This window comes from Phyllobates terribilis, unplaced genomic scaffold (assembly GCF_046119375.1).
Source record: "Phyllobates terribilis strain yellow unplaced genomic scaffold, ASM4611937v1 Scaffold_13__5_contigs__length_258822181, whole genome shotgun sequence".
Classification (NCBI taxonomy): domain Eukaryota; kingdom Metazoa; phylum Chordata; class Amphibia; order Anura; family Dendrobatidae; genus Phyllobates; species Phyllobates terribilis.
Window position 1 is genome coordinate 174,315,193 of NW_027362773.1, and position 14,261 is coordinate 174,329,453.

A 14,261-nucleotide genomic window follows, 5' to 3' on the forward strand; every position below is an offset into this window, starting at 1 on the left:
AGGGGGGCCCGAAGCAGCGGGGGAATGAGGAGGATTGGTGAGTATTGGGGGGGGGGGGGTTGCGGTGGCGGAGGAGCGGGGCACAGGCAGTAGCCACTGCTGCAGCTACCACGTGTGCCCGCTGCTAAAGATACATGAATATTCCCTCTTCTCCACTCCCATGGGCGTGAAGAAGAGGGAATATTCATTCTCTTTAGTAGCGGGCATGGAGGAGCATTGAGCCGCAGCTCCTGCTGACATTGCCCGCTGCTAAAGAGAATATAGTCCATAGTCCTGGTGTGGAGAGGAGTGAATATGCCGGCAGCTCACATCAGCGTCTGAAAGCGCAGGCTGCTCAGATGCCGACATGAGCTGCTGGTAGACTGGGCACAGCAGCGCTGGAGAAGAGGGGAGGAAGGAAGGTGAGTATAAGTGTGCAGTGATGGGGCCACGCATACCAGGATTGAGAGGTGAGGGGGGCCACGCATACCAGGATTGAGGGATGAGGGGGGCCATGCATACCAGGATTGGGGGATGAGGGGGTCCACACATACCAGGATTGGGGGATGAGGGGGGCCACACATACCAGGATTGGGGGATGAGGGGGGCCACACATACCAGGATTGGGGGATGAGGGGGGCCACATATACCAGGATTGGGGGATGAGGGGGGGGCCACACATACCGGGATTGGGGGATGAGGGGGGGCCACACATACCAGGATTGGGGGATGAGGGTGGCCACACATACCAGGATTGGGGGATGAGGAAGCCACTCCTACCAGGATTGGCGGATGAGGGGGGCCACACATATCAGGATTGTGGGGATGAGGGGTGGCACATCAGGATTGTGGGGATGGGGGGGGCACACATCAGGATTGGGGGTGAGGAAGCCACGCCTGCCATGATTGGTGGATGAGGGGGCGGCCACACATATCAGGATTGGGGGATGAGGGGGCGGTCACACATATCAGGATTGGGGGATGAGGGGGGGGGGCGCACACATCAGGATTGGGGGATGAGGGGGGGGCCGCACACATCTGGATTGGGGGATGAGGGGGGGCCGCACACATCAGGATTGGGGGATGAGGGGGGCCACACATATCAGGATTGGGGGATGAGGGGGGGCCCGCACACATCAGGATTGGGGGATGAGGGGGGGCCACACATATCAGGATTGGGGGATGAGGGTGGGGGCCACACATATCAGGATGGGGGATGAGGGGGGGCCACACATATCAGGATTGGGGGATGAGGGGGGGGCACACATATCAGGATTGGGGATGAGGGGGGGCACACATCAGGATTGGGGGATGAGGGGGGCCACACATATCAGGATTGGGGGATGAGGGGGGCCACACATCAGGATTGGGGGATGAGGGGGGGCACACATCAGGATTGTGGGGATGAGGGGGCCACGCGTACCAGGATTGGGGGGGGTGAGGGGGCCACGCGTACCAGGATTGGGGAGGTGAGGGGGCCACACATATCAGGATTGGGGGATGAGGGGGGGGCCACACATCAGGATTGGGGATGAGGGGGGGCACACATCAGGATTGGGGGATGAGGGGGGCTCACATCAGGATTGGGGGATGAGGGGGGCCACACATCAGGATTGGGGGATGAGGGGGAGGGGCACACATCAGGATTGTGGGGATGAGGGGTCCACGTGTACCAGGATTGGTGGATATGGGGGCCACGCGTACCAGGATTGGGGGGGTGAGGGGGCCACGCGTACCAGGATTGGGGGGGTGAGGGGGCCACGCGTACCAGGATTGGGGGGGTGAGGGGGCAACGCGTGCCAGGATTGGGGGGGGTGAGGGGGCCACGCGTACCAGGATTGGGGGATGAGGGGGCCACGCGTACCAGGATTGGGGGATGAGGGGGCCGCGCGTACCAGGATTTGGGGATGAGGGGGCCGCGCGTACCAGGATTTGGGGATGAGGGGGGCGCGCGTACCAGGATTGGGGGATGAGGGGGCCACGCATACCAGGATTGGGGGATGAGGGGGCCACGCATACCAGGATTGGGGGATGAGGGGGCCGCGCGTACCAGGATTGGGGGATGAGGGGGCAGCGCGTACCAGGATTGGGGGATGAGGGGGCCGATCGTACCAGGATTGGGGGATGAGGGGGGCCGCGCATACCAGGATTGGGGGATGAGGGGGCCACGCGTACCAGGATTGAGGGATGAGGGGGGCTGCGCGTACCAGGATTGGGAGATGAGGGGGCCACGCGTACCAGGATTGGGGATGAGGGGGCCTGCGCGTACCAGGATTGGGGGATGAGGGGGCCACGCGTACCAGGATTGGGGAATGAGGGGGCCATGCGTACCAGGATTGGGGGATGAGGGGGCCACGCGTACCAGGATTGGGGGATGAGGTTGGGGGATGAGGGGGCCGCGCGTACCATTATTTGGGGGGGGGGGGGGGATGAGGGGGCCGCGCGTACCAGGATTGGGGGGGGGATGAGGGGGCCGCGCGTACCAGGATTGGGGGGGATGAGGGGCCCGCGCGTACCAGGATTGGGGGGGATGAGGGGCCCGCGCGTACCAGGATTGGGGGGGATGAGGGGCCCGCGCGTACCAGGATTGGGGGGGATGAGGGGCCCGCGCGTACCAGGATTGGGGGGGATGAGGGGCCCGCGCGTACCAGGATTGGGGGGGATGAGGGGCCCACGCGTACCAGGATTGGGGGGGGGGGATGAGGGGCCCGCGCGTACCAGGACTGGGGGGGGATGAGGGGGCCGCGCGTACCAGGATTGGGGGGATGAGGGGGCCGCGCGTACCAGGATTGGGGGGATGAGGGGGCCGCGCGTACCAGGATTGGGGGGATGAGGGGGCCGCGCGTACCAGGATTGGGGGGATGAGGGGGCCGCGCGTACCAGGATTGGGGGGATGAGGGGGCCGCGCGTACCAGGATTGGGGGGGATGAGGGGGCCGCGCGTACCAGGATTGGGGGGATGAGGGGGCCGCGCGTACCAGGATTGGGGGGATGAGGGGGCCGCGCGTACCAGGATTGGGGGGATGAGGGGGCCGCACGTACCAGGATTGGGGGGGATCAGGGGGCCGCGCGTACCAGGATTGGGGGGGGATGAGGGGGCCGCGCGTACCAGGATTGGGGGGGGGATGAGGGGGCCGCGCGTACCAGGATTGGGGGGGATAAGGGGGCCGCGCGTATTAGGATTGGGGGGGATAAGGGGGCCGCGCGTATTAGGATTGGGGGGGATAAGGGGGCCGCGCGTATTAGGATTGGGGGGGATAAGGGGGCCGCGCGTATTAGGATTGGGGGGGATAAGGGGGCCGCGCGTATTAGGATTGGGGGGGATAAGGGGGCCGCGCGTATTAGGATTGGGGGGGATAAGGGGGCCGCGCGTACCAGGATTGGGGGGGATAAGGGGGCCGCGCGTACCAGGATTGGGGGGGATAAGGGGGCCGCGCGTACCAGGATTGGGGGGGATAAGGGGGCCGCGCGTACCAGGATTGGGGGGGATAAGGGGGCCGCGCGTACCAGGATTGGGGGGGATAAGGGGGCCGCGCGTACCAGGATTGGGGGGATGAGGGGGCCGCGCGTACCAGGATTGGGGGGATGAGGGGGCCGCGCGTACCAGGATTGGGGGGATGAGGGGGCCGCGCGTACCAGGATTGGGGGGATGAGGGGGCCGCGCGTACCAGGATTGGGGGGATGAGGGGGCCGCGCGTACCAGGATTGGGGGGATGAGGGGGCCGCGCGTACCAGGATTGGGGGGATGAGGGGGCCGCGCGTACCAGGATTGGGGGGATGAGGGGGCCGCGCGTACCAGGATTGGGGGGATGAGGGGGCCGCGCGTACCAGGATTGGGGGGATGAGGGGGGCCGCGCGTACCAGGATTGGGGGGATGAGGGGGGCCGCGTGTACCAGGATTGGGGGGATGAGGGGGGCCGCGCGTACCAGGATTGGGGGGATGAGGGGGCCGCGCGTACCAGGATTGGGGGGAATGAGGGGGCCGCGCGTACCAGGATTGGGGGGAATGAGGGGGCCGCGCGTACCAGGATTGGGGGGGATGAGGGGGGCCGCGCGTACCAGGATTGGGGGTGATGAGGGGGGCCGCGCGTACCAGGATTGGGGGTGATGAGGGGGGCCGCGCGTACCAGGATTGGGGGGGATGAGGGGGGCCGCGCGTACCAGGATTGGGGGGGATGAGGGGGGCCGCGCGTACCAGGATTGGGGGGGATGAGGGGGGCCGCGCGTACCAGGATTGGGGGGGATGAGGGGGGCCGCGCGTACCAGGATTGGGGGGGATGAGGGGGGCCGCGCGTACCAGGATTGGGGGGGATGAGGGGGGCCGCGCGTACCAGGATTGGGGGGGATGAGGGGGGCCGCGCGTACCAGGATTGGGGGGGATGAGGGGGGCCGCGCGTACCAGGATTGGGGGGGATGAGGGGGGCCGCGCGTACCAGGATTGGGGGATGAGGGGGCCGCGCGTACCAGGATTGGGGGATGAGGGGGGCCGCGCGTACCAGGATTGGGGGATGAGGGGGGCCGAGCGTACCAGGATTGGGGGATGAGGGGGCCGAGCGTACCAGGATTGGGGGATGAGGGGGGCCGAGCGTACCAGGATTGGGGGATGAGGGGGGCCGAGCGTACCAGGATTGGGGGATGAGGGGGGCCAAGCGTACCAGGATTGGGGGATGAGGGGGGCCGCGCGTACCAGGATTGGGGGATGAGGGGGCCGCGCGTACCAGGATTGGGGGATGAGGGGGCCGCGCGTACCAGGATTGGGGGATGAGGGGGCCGCGCGTACCAGGATTGGGGGATGAGGGGGCCGCGCGTACCAGGATTGGGGGATGAGGGGGCCGCGCGTACCAGGATTGGGGGATGAGGGAGCCACGCGTACCAGGATTGGGGGATGAGGGAGCCACGCGTACCAGGATTGGGGGATGAGGGGGCCGTGCGTACCAGGATTGGGGGGATGAGGGGGCCGCGCGTACCAGGATTGGGGGATGAGGGGGGCCGCGCGTACCAGGATTGGGGGGATGAGGGGGGCCACGCGTACCAGGATTGGGGGGATGAGGGGGGCCGCGCGTACCAGGATTGGGGGGATGAGGGGGGCCGCGCGTACCAGGATTGGGGGATGAGGGGGCCGAGCATACCAGGATTGGGGGGATGAGGGGGGCCGAGCGTACCAGGATTGGGGGGATGAGGGGGGCCGCGCGTACCAGGATTGGGGGATGAGGGGGCCGCGCGTACTAGGATTGGGGGATGGGGGATGAGGGGGGCCGCGCGTACCAGGATTGGGGGATGAGAGGGGATGAGGGGGCCGAGCGTACCAGGATTGGGGGATGAGGGGGGCCGAGCGTACCAGGATTGGGGGATGAGGGGGGCCGAGCGTACCAGGATTGGGGGATGAGGGGGGCCGCGCGTACTAGGATTGGGGGATGAGGGGGCCGCGCGTACCAGGATTGGGAGATGAGGGGGCCACGCGTACCAGGATTGGGGGATGAGGGGGCCACGCATACCAGGATTGGGGGATGAGGGGACCGCGCGTACCAGGATTGGGGGATGAGGGGGCCGCGCGTACCAGGATTGGGGGATGAGGTTGGGGGATGAGGGAGCCACGCGTACCAGGATTGGGGGATGAGGGGGCCACGCGTACCAGGATTGGGGGATGAGGGGGCCACGCGTACCAGGATTGGGGGATGAGGGGACCGCGCGTACCAGGATTGGGGGATGAGGGGGCCGCGCGTACCAGGATTGGGGGATGAGGTTGGGGGATGAGGGAGCCACGCGTACCAGGATTGGGGGATGAGGGGGCCGTGCGTACCAGGATTGGGGGATGAGGGGGCCGCGCGTACCAGGATTGGGGGGATGAGGGGGCCGCGCGTACCAGGATTGGGGGATGAGGGGGCCGCGCGTACCAGGATTGGGGGGATGAGGGGGCCGCGCGTACCAGGATTGGGGGGATGAGGGGGCCGTGCGTACCAGGATTGGGGGATGAGGGGGCCGCGCGTACCAGGATTGGGGGGATGAGGGGGCCGCGCGTACCAGGATTAGGGGGTGAGGGGGGCCGCGCGTACCAGGATTGGGGGGATGAGGGGGGCCGCGCGTACCAGGATTGGGGGGATGAGGGGGGCCGCGCGTACCAGGATTGGAGGGATGAGGGGGGCCGCGCGTACCAGGATTGGGGGGGATGAGGGGGGCCGCGCGTACCAGGATTGGGGGGGATGAGGGGGGCCGCGCGTACCAGGATTGGGGGGGATGAGGGGGGCCGCGCGTACCAGGATTGGGGGGGATGAGGGGGGCCGCGCGTACCGGGATTGGGGGGATGAGGGGGGCCGCGCGTACCAGGATTGGAGGGATGAGGGGGGCCGCGCGTACCAGGATTGGGGGGGATGAGGGGGGCCGCGTGTAACAGGATTGGGGGGGATGAGGGGGGCCGCGCGTAACAGGATTGGGGGGGATGAGGGGGGCCGCGCGTAACAGGATTGGAGGGATGAGGGGGGCCGCGCGTAACAGGATTGGGGGGGATGAGGGGGGCCGCGCGTACCAGGATTGGGGGGATGAGGGGGGCCGCGCGTACCAGGATTGGGGGGATGAGGGGGCCGCGCGTACCAGGATTGGGGGGATGAGGGGGCCGCGCGTACCAGGATTGGGGGGATGAGGGGGCCGCGCGTACCAGGATTGGGGGGATGAGGGGGCCGAGCGTACCAGGATTGGGGGATGAGGGGGCCGAGCGTACCAGGATTGGGGGGATGAGGGGGGCCGTGCGTACCAGGATTGGGGGATGAGGGGGGCCGTGCGTACCAGGATTGGGGGATGAGGGGGGCCGCGCGTACCAGGATTGGGGGATGAGGGGGGCCGCGCGTACCAGGATTGGGGGATGAGGGGGGCCGCGCGTACCAGGATTGGGGGATGAGGGGGGCCGAGCGTACCAGGATTGGGGGATGAGGGGGGCCGAGCGTACCAGGATTGGGGGATGAGGGGGCCGAGCGTACCAGGATTGGGGGATGAGGGGGGCCGAGCGTACCAGGATTGGGGGATGAGGGGGGGCCGAGCATACCAGGATTGGGGGATGAGGGGGGCCGCGCGTACCAGGATTGGGGGATGAGGGGGCCGCGCGTACCAGGATTGGGAGATGAGGGGGCCGCGCGTACCAGGATTGGGGGATGAGGGGGCCACGCGTACCAGGATTGGGGGATGAGGGGGCCGCGCGTACCAGGATTGGGGGATGAGGGGGCCGCGCGTACCAGGATTGGGGGATGAGGTTGGGGGATGAGGGAGCCACGCGTACCAGGATTGGGGGATGAGGGGGCCGTGCGTACCAGGATTGGGGGATGAGGGGGCCATGCGTACCAGGATTGGGGGATGAGGTTGGGTGATGAGGGGGCTGCGCCTACCAGGATTGGGGGATGAGGGGGCCGCGCGTATCAGGATTTGGGGGGGGGATGAGGGGGCCGTGCGTACCAGGATTGGGGGGGGGATGAGGGGGCCGCGCGTACCAGGATTGGGGGGGGGTGATGAGGGGCCCGCGCGTACCAGGATTGGGGGGGGGATGAGGGGCCCGTGCGTACCAGGATTGGGGGGGGGGGGGATGAGGGGCCCGCGCGTACCAGGATTGGGGGGGATGAGGGGCCCGCGCGTACCAGGATTGGGGGGGATGAGGGGCCCGCGCGTACCAGGATTGGGGGGATGAGGGGGCCGCGCGTACCAGGATTGGGGGATGAAGGGGCCACGCGTACCAGGATTCGAGGATGAGAGAGTAATGTGTACCAGGATTGGGGGATGAGAGAGTAATGTGTACCAGGATTGGAGGATGAGAGAGTAATGTGTACCAGGATTGGAGGATGAGAGAGTAATGTGTACCAGGATTGGAGGATGAGAGAGTAATGTGTACCAGGATTGGGGGATGAAGGGGCCACGCGTACCAGGATTGGAGGATGAGAGAGTAATGTGTACCAGGATTGGGGGATGAGAGAGTAATGTGTACCTGGATTGGAGGATGAGAGAGTAATGTGTACCAGGATTGGGGGATTGAGGAGGCCATACATACCAGGATGGGGAAATTTTCCAGTAACTGCTGTATTTCCCACCCTAGGCTTATATTCGAGTCAATACGTTTTTACAGTTTTTTGTGGTCAAATTAGGGGCCTCGGCTTATACTCGGGTCGGCTTATTTAAAATATAAGGTATTTTAAAATCAGTGAGTATGTGGTCCTCATAATACTGCAGGACTGTGGGGTGCATTATACTATATGGGGGATGATCGGTGGTGAATTATACTGTATGGAAGGCTATGTGGGGCCATTATACTGTTTGAAAGCAATTATATGGTGTGAAGGTTTGTGTGGGGTCCATCATATTGTTTGGAGGGCTGTGTGGGGTCCATTATACTGTTTGGAGGGCAGTGTGGGGTCCATCATACTGTTTGGAGGGCTGTGTGGGGTCCATCATACTGTTTGGAGGGCTAGTGCGGGCCATTATACTGTATGGAGGGCTGTGTGGGGGGTCACAGTTGGGGGATCATACAGTGTTGGGGTCACCATACTTTGCCTTGGGAGTTCAGGTGGGGTACAGTAGGGTCATTATACTGCGCATGTGGAGGAATTCACCTTGGGGGTATCATACTGTTTGGGGGGCACTTTTGTTGGCATCATACTTTATGGGGCAATGAAAGAGGAATCTAGGACTTCAGCAGGAGGAAAATTACTAAGTAAAGGCTGGAAAGTTGTGAGATCTGATCTTCTGTGACACAGACAAATTTTATTTTTTTGTGGGGGGGCCCAATTAGAGCTTCTGCTATGGGGTCCCATGATTTCTATGTACGCCCCTGGTTGTACATATTGTAGCAGTTTATATAAGAATCCCCTGGTTTTTCGCTCTTTATTATAAAGTCTGTTCTTCTCCCTGGAGATTTTTTACTTTTCCTTCATTTCCTTCTCTTCTAATTTATCAGAAAATGTTAATAAAAATCTTTCTTAATTTTCCTTAAATTTGAAATTTCATTTATTACAGGTGAATGAGAGAATAAATAATCGCTCAGCGGAGATTATAATTCTCCGGGGAGATTCACTGCAGAAAGAATTGGTTGGTTTAATGCAGCAGATGAAAACCATAAATGAGGAGCGAGCAGGTAAACAAAAAGTTATTAGCGCTGACCCGCTCCCCTCAATCATCCGCTCGCAGCGCGCTCACAGATCTTCCGTTTATTAGGATGAAATAATAGTTTGGGGAGCGACGGCGTCAAAAGTTCATTTTGGTGAGACAAAGACTTATGTATAATCAATGCTACAAAGCCGTTATTATTGACTTTAAATGAAACGCGCGGCGCGGCCGTCCGGACTGATACCGCCAAGCTGCAAATCTGGAATATTTTTTTTTGAACAATAAAGGATTAGCAGTATCGGGATAATGGACGCCGAGCGCGGGGGCTTAGACACCGTTATCTTAAATTAATACTGCGCACTTCTTTGTTACTAAGTTTATTTCCTGCAATTTTTGCTAAAAACGACCTAAAATGTTTCTAAGGTCGATAAATGAACTGATGCAGCAAAGACGAAGCGTGAGCTGCAACACGGGCGCAGATCTCTGGCGATCAGAAGACGGCGTTCGAGACGGTAGAACGACCAATAGTATATACTGTACACTGGGATATCTCACCCCCGGTGATATCGCTCCAAATCCTGGCCCTCCTCACCACATCTCCACAGTCACTTCTACCTCTCATCCACGATCTATCACAAATTTCTGCAACCTTTCTAACCTTATACCCATCCGCCAAGCCCACACTTCCTCTAACAGGAGCTCTATGGAACGCTCGCTCTGTCTGCAGCAAACTTTCCTACATCCATGATCTTTTCATCATTAAGAAACTTTCCTTCCTCTGCGTTACCGAATCCTGGCGCACCCCTCTGACACAGCCTCTCCAATCCCTCACTACTTTCAAGTCCACACTCACTGCAGCAAAACAAACCTCCTTCTCATCTCTCATATCCTCCCTGTCTCACAACCTCAGCTTTTCAACACTTTCAATTCTCTCCTCTGTCCCCCAGCATGTCCTCCCTCTCTTTTCATCTCCGCTGAAGACTTTGCCTCATTCTTCACGTAGAAGACTGATAACATGAGAGAAAGCTTTTGCCTAAAGTCTCCACAGCCCCTCCTCATAACTACTCAGCCCTCCTCCTCCAAAACCAGCTTCTCCGCCATTACAGAAGATCAACTTTCCTCTCTACTCTCAAGATCACATCTCACCACGTGTGCAGTCAACCTGATCCCGTCTTACCTCATCCAAAACCTCACCACAATCTTCATTCCAACCCTAACCCATCTCTTCAACCTGTCACTAACAACTAGTGTCTTCCCCTCATGCTTTAAACATGCTTTGATCACACCCATCCTCCCTTGACCCATCTTGTCTGTCTAGCTACCGCCCCATATCACTTCTCCCCTATGCCTCAAAACTACTTTAACAGCATGTCTATCTTGAACTGTCCTCCAACCTCTCCTCCTGCTCCCTCTTTGACCACATCACTCCACTGATACTGCTCTGACAAAAGTTACCAACAACCCACTAACTGCCAAATCCAAGCAACACTACTCTGTCCTCCGCCTCCTCCTGGACCTGTCCTCCTCCTCCTGGACCTGTCCTCCTCCTCCTGGACCTGTCATCTGCCTTCGACACAGTGGACCATTCTCTCTTACTACAGACTCTCTCATCTCTTGGCATCACGGACTTGGCCCTATCCTGGATCTCCTCATACCTAACAGACCGGACATTCAACGTCTCCCACTCACACACCACCTCCTCATCCCGCCCCCTATCTGTTGGTGTCCCCCAAGGTTCAGTTCTAGGACCCCTGCTCTTCTCCATCTACACCTTTGGCCTCGGACAGCTAATAGTCTCACAGCTTTCAGTATCACCTCTATGCTGATGACACACAGATCTTCCTCTCTGGACCTGATATCACCTCCCTACTAACCAGAATCCCACAATGTCTGTCCGCTATCTCATCTTTCTTCTCTGCCAGATTTCTAAAACTTAACATGGATAAAACAGAATTAATCATATTTCCACCACCTCACTCAGCCCCCCATCTGACCTATCCATCATAGTCAATGGCTGCCCACTCTCCCCTGTCCCGCAAGCTCGCTGCCTCGGGGTAACCCTGGACTCTGATCTATCCTTCACACCACATATCCAAGCCCTTTCCACCTCCTGCCGACTCCAACTCAAAAATATCTCCCGGATCCGCACATTCCTCAACCACGAATCTGCAAAAACACTAGTGTATGCCCTCATCATCTCCCTCCTCAACTACTGCAACCTCCTGCTCTGTGGCCCCTCTAACACTCTCGCACCCCTCCAATCTATCCTAAACTCTGCTGCCTGACTAATCCACCTGTCCCCCACTATTCCCCAGCCTCTCCTCTCTGTCAATCCCTTCACTGGCTCCTCATTACCCAGAGACTCCAGTTCAAAACCCTAACCATGGCATACAAAGCCATCCACAACCTGTCTCCTCCATATATCTCTGACCTAGTCTCCCGTTATATACCCGCACGCAACCTCCGATCCTCACAAGATCTCCTCCTCTACTCCCCTCTTATCTCCTCTTCCCACAATCGCATACAAGATTTCTCCCGTGCTTCTCCCCTTCTCTGGAACTCTCTACCCCAACACATCAGACTCTCGTCTACCGTGGAAACCTTCAAAAGGACCCAGAAGACCCTCCTCTTCTGACAAGCCTACAACCTGCAGTAACCATCGCTGCACGACCTCCTCTACCCTCACCTACTGTATCCTCACCCATCCCTTGTAGATTGTGAGCCCTCGCGGGCAGGGTCCTCGCTCCACCATACCGCTGCACGACCAGCTCTATCCTCACCTACTGTATCCTCACTCATCCCTTGTAGACTGTGAGCCCTCGCGGGCAGGGTCCTCGCTCCACCATACCGCTGCACGACCAGCTCTACCCTCACCTACTGTATCCTCACTCATCCCCTGTAGATTGTGAGCCCTCGCGGGCAGGGTCCTCGCTCCACCATACCGCTCCACGACCAGCTCTACCCTCACCTACTGTATCCTCACCCATCCCCTGTAGACTGTGAGCCCTCGGGGGCAGGGTCCTCGCTCCACCATACCGCTGCACGACCAGCTCTACCCTCACCTCCTGTATCCTCACCCATCCCTTGTAGACTGTCAGCCCTCGCGGGCAGAGTCCTCGCTCCACCATACTGCTGCACGACCAGCTCTACCCTCACCTACTGTATCCTCACCCATCCATTGTAGATTGTGAGCCCTCGCGGGCAGGGTCCTCGCTCCACCATACCGCTGCACGACCAGCTCTACCCTCACCTACTGTATCCTCACCCATCCCTTGTAGACTGTCAGCCCTCGCGGGCAGAGTCCTCGCTCCACCATACTGCTGCACGACCAGCTCTACCCTCACCTACTGTATCCTCACCCATCCATTGTAGACTGTGAGCCCTCGGGGGCAGGGTCCTCGCTCCACCATACCGCTGCACGACCAGCTCTACCCTCACCTACTGTATCCTCACCCATCGCTTGTAGACTGTGAGCCCTCGCAGGCAGGGTCCTCGCCCCACCATACCGCTGTACGACCAGCTCTATCCTCACCTACTGTATCCTCACTCATCCCTTGTAGACTGTCAGCCCTCGCGGGCAGGGTCCTCGCTCCACCATACCGCTGCACGACCAGCTCTACCCTCACCTACTGTATCCTCACCCATCCCCTGTAGACTGTGAGCCCTCGCGGGCAGGGTCCTCGCTCCACCACATTACTGCATGGCCAGCTCTACCCTCACCTACTGTATCCTCACCCATCCCTTGTAGACTGTGAGCCCTCGCGGGCAGGGTCCTCGCTCCACCATACCGCTCCACGACCAGCTCTACCCTCACCTACTGTATCCTCACCCATCCCCTGTAGACTGTGAGCCCTCGCGGGCAGGGTCCTCGCTCCACCATAGCGCTGCGCGACCAGCTCTACCCTCACCTACTGTATCCTCACCCATCCCTTGTAGATTGGGAGCCCTCGCGGGCAGGGTCCTCTCGCTGACTTTTGTTGTTCAAGATTATTGTACTTGTTTTTTATTATTGAGCAAATGTGAACAATTTGTACAGGTACATAGAAAGTACATTCAATTTAAATGGTGTTAGATATAATAAAATAGTTCAGGGATAACATAGAAAGGAGGTGCAATAAGAACCATATAGCAAGTAGTAATAAAACATATAAATCTTTAATAGATAATTTTAAAATACAGTTGGACCAAAGAATAAAAGGGCAGCAGTCCCAGCAATTGATATAATAGATTTTATATATATATATGGCTTCACATAATGTGCAAAATAGGCAAGACATTATTTAACCATTCATGTGCAATAGAGGATCCCCCTGAAGAAGGTAAGTGCCGAAACGTGCGTTGGGGACCTGGCCCACTTCTCCCAGCTTTGGTGTTGTGTTGACTTTTGCTTCACCTTTACCTCCATTGTCACTTTCCATACCACCAGAGGTATTGTGCATGCCGACTAACCTTCATGTTCTAAAGAGTGCCCACTCATTTCTTGCATACCACTGTTTGATACTACTTGTCTCGGAATCTCATCTTCATAACTAAGGCTAGCAGCTCCTCATCTGCTACTGCTGATAACCCGCCGGTATATGGGGTGTGAGAGGTCAGCCCCGCCCCCTGGTGGTGACATCACTGATATAATGACGCCTTATAATTACAGCGAGACGTTATTTTGTATACATCCGTGTTTCCTAGTTGTCGGTTTCATGATTTATTTTGGGACACTTTTGCATCCAGATCGCGGCTGGGACTCATTTATAACTCGGGTTTGGATATTCTTTGTAATAAGCGCTGATTTGCATGTATGGAAATATATGCAGATTGTGTGCTTAGTTTTATTCCTGCACATCTGGACAACCTAAAGGGAGCAGGGGTTGGATAAGAGAGGAATCTACATAAATTATGATGCTGAATCCGGCTCGTGGTTCGGCATAATGTGAGAGATAAGACATATAACTTATGGATATTCTGCGCAACGTGTAAAATGGCAGCTGCTGTGATAGTAAGAGAAATGCAGATTCCAGGGAGGCTGGATGGTAATGAGCACGAGATGAGCCTCCGAGATTGTCTATATCAGGAGGAGGAGGAGGAGGAGGACCTGGATGAAATCCGGCATGATCCAAACCTCATAGAAATCAGCGCTGCAAAGCGGATACAAAGTCCTAATGTCACAGACTGGCAGCAGTGACCAGTGATCCGGGTGCCAAGGCCGCCAAC